General features: G+C 31.4%; 1 protein-coding gene across 1 annotated transcript in view; it reads right to left on the reverse strand.

Annotated features, from left to right (window-relative positions):
- The window catches only part of LOC128221337 (uncharacterized), a 104,475-nt gene extending 101,012 nt beyond the window's left edge, over nucleotides 1-3,463 (reverse strand). The window contains exon 1 of the mRNA XM_052929900.1: nucleotides 3,369-3,463. The gene's annotated coding sequence lies outside the window, so the exon portion shown is untranslated. The remainder of the gene's footprint in view (nucleotides 1-3,368) is intronic.
- Between the last annotated feature and the right edge of the window lie 241 nt (nucleotides 3,464-3,704).

Here is a 3,704-nt window from a genome sequence, read left to right on the forward strand (position 1 = left end):
GTGTTTCATGATTAAAAAAGAATATGTTAAAATATACCGGAACAGATATAAATTACATGTTTTTGTCATATGATTTTAGATAAAGATCAACAATTAAAGCTACAATCATACAATTATTTCTTTGCTAAGGATAATTTTGTAACATTTCAAACAAAAACCCATTTCAGAACATATTTCAAGGGACCACAAAACATCATTTACACCATTGCAAACCCCTCAATGAAATGAAAAACTTATTTGTCCCTGGGGTTCTCTAAGTACTTCTACCAATATACTTGTAACAAGGGTAGAAGGTCGTCGAATGTTTATATCAGAATTATATGTTTCATAGAACATTTTAACATTTTAGGCTGATTTCAGGCAGACGCAAAAATGATTTTGCGAAAAATGATCATAGTAATGATGAAAACAAAGCAAAACAAGTTTGAGTATTTTACAAATTAAAGCATATTAGCACTGTTTAACAGTGAACTGTATGGCTAGATAGCTTTTAAAAAAACATTCATAGAGGCTAACATTTTTTCATCTGTGCACAGCGCTTATTTTATATTTTTCATCAACCTATGTTGTGGGCCTTCAAAATTTTAAATATAATGAGTGAGGGTTTAAACGTGAAACTACAACATACTTTTCGACTGAGCATCTATCCGTACAAAATTGGTTTCTGTGACGGAGTTATCTTGCAGGTATAGAATCTGGACCTACTGACCTACCTATTACCACACGGGTATATTAAAACACAGTGCATTCCCGGGGTTCCAACTAACTTTATTTTAACCCAATGCGAACATTGGAGTACACTTCATTCATGGGTTCCCAACTGACACCTATTATAACTACACGTATAATGTAAACGCACTTCATTCATGGGATCCCAGAGTACAAAGGTATCGGTAACAGTTGACAGAGCGAAAGCACTGAAAGCGTTGAAGGGCTGTAGTTGTGACTAGCCTGGCTTTCTTTTTCACAATTTTGTTCACAGGCAAATCAAATGGAATTCAAAAAAATATATTGTCATTTCCTAGGAGGAAACAATGTGTATTGATGAATTGTGATATAACTAGCTTGTATCGTAGCAGTGATATATAACCCTATATGTAATCGAATATAGTACTACTACTACTACTACTACTAATACTACAACTACTACTACATCAAGTACTACAACTACCACTACTAATCCTACTACTACTACTACTACTACTTCTACTACAACTACAACTATTACTACTACTACTACTACTACCACACCTAATACTACTACAACTACTTCGAATACTACTACTACCATTACTACTACTTCTACTACTACTACTAATACTACTGTTACTAACTGGATCAATGTCCACGGCATCATCGACAAGAACAAAAACAACAACAGTAATTACTGCTTATGTTGCTGTATGTGTTGCTACTGCAACTTCTGCTTCTGTTTGTACTTGTACTCTGAGTTCTGAGACTGATGTTAGTAGTATAACAACTACAACTATGAGAACAACTGATTCTAATCATAATACTTCTATTACTACTACTACAACTACTACTACTACTACTACTACTACTACTACTACTACTACTACTACTACTACTACTACTACTACTACTACTACTACTACTACTACTACTACTACTACTACTACTACTACTACTACTACTACTACTACTACTACTACTACTACTATTTCTACTACTACTACTTCTTCTACTACTATTAGTATAACTACTGCTACTACTACTACTATTTCTACTACTACTACTACTACTACTACTACTACTACTACTACTACTACTACTACTACTACTACTACTACTACTACTACTACTACTACTACTACTACTACTACTACTACTACTACTACTACTACTACTACTACTACTACTACTACTACTACTACTACTACTACTACTACTACTACTACCACTTCCGGTACTACTACTACATAGTTATGTTCCATAATTGAATAAGAATAAAATTATAAGGTGGTTTGAAATATTAATTAACGTTAGCTATGCGTAAAATGTTAATGAATGTATTTTCATTTGAGATCTCATTTGTTTTACATTGAAGTTAAAATGATTTCATAACTGCTTTCGTGGTTGTCATTTGACTACCAATCTTTCTTTAACAATACAAGTCAATGCATGTTCGATGGCATAAACTCGCGCGATATGACTCAAACGATTAAAGCATAATTATCGTTTCTCAATTGTTCTTTCATGTTTTTTTGTAGATTGTTTAAAAAGTCAAAATTCATACGCTTGTTAACCTTTCGTAGTCAATACAATTTACCATATAAATAGTAACACCTTGAATTTGAAAATCTATTAAAAGACTACATTTATTGGTTTTCCTGCTCTCTGGTTTTCCCGTTGTCTGGTATTCCATGATTACGACGAAGGTTATGTAATTCCTATATTTATATACAGTAACGGCCCCTTATTTGTACAAATCAATTTCTAGCGGTCAAGCATTTGAGGCTAGTGGTGTTTAAGGTGCTAACTCTTTTCAACTATGTTGAAATTGAAGCGTTACTTAAATATTTATTATTTGATATATAGTTACTGTATTGAATCGTCGGCAACATCATAGAAAGAACAAAAAATATTATTGTAATGCTTTAAGTTACAATTAACTATTATCAAACTGTTTAAATAACGTAGACAATAGGAAATGACAAGACTATGACATTTAATCTAGAACTTTTCAATGGGTTAAAAGTGCCACATGAATCCTAAAATCTGACTAAATGTTCTGACACGCAAACTACAAAATCATTGCAATGGCATTCATCCTTCGAGAAACATTACACACTTTTTGGTGTGAACCCCAAACCCCTCAAAAACAAATAAACAAATAGATGAACTAATATAATTGTTAATAAGCCACTAGATAAAACGCAAATCAAATATGAAAACAATGACAAAATAATCCATAGAAACTCTATCAAAAGTAAGCTTCATTAAAAGTACATCGTAATAATTTGAAAGTTGCAGTCACATCTTTGTAATATTTTCAATAGAGATGTTCCTTTAAATTTATAAAACGCGCAGTTATACTTGAGAATGATGCATTCTCTGTACACGCGTTAATTAAATCATTTTTAATTCATTTGTAACAATCATTTAGAAATCGTATGAATTTGCATTTCGTTTTCATAATGTTACCATATTAAGAAATAATTCGTGCAATAAACATCTATTATATTCACATAATTGTTTAGATAATCAATCCGTATAAATAAACATTAACACAGCAGTTGTTTGAGTATTAAACATTAAAAAGCTATTACCAAAATCCAACATCATATAAACAAAGTGTTTAACTACCAAAATCCAACATCATATAAACAAATTATTTAATTACTCACACTATTTCCTTTTCACCTCAAACAGCAGCGACGCAAATAATGATTTAAGATCTTGATTCCTACCTTAGGCTTATAATTTATGATATATCGATTGGTGAAGATCAATGTCACGTTTGACAGGCTTTGTTAATTGATCAGTTGATTTTGAACTGTATTGAGGTATACAATGAACAATGATTATAGTTTAGCTAACCCAATATCATTTATGTAGCATGTTAAAATTGTTCGATGCGTAAAATAAGAAAAGGATTTATTGTCATTAAAATGCCAATAATAATTTCAGGACTGATTTCAATTGAAGTATAGAACAAAAACTATAACTGCAATCGTACTATC

This window comes from Mya arenaria, chromosome 16 (assembly GCF_026914265.1).
Source record: "Mya arenaria isolate MELC-2E11 chromosome 16, ASM2691426v1".
NCBI lineage: Eukaryota > Metazoa > Mollusca > Bivalvia > Myida > Myidae > Mya > Mya arenaria.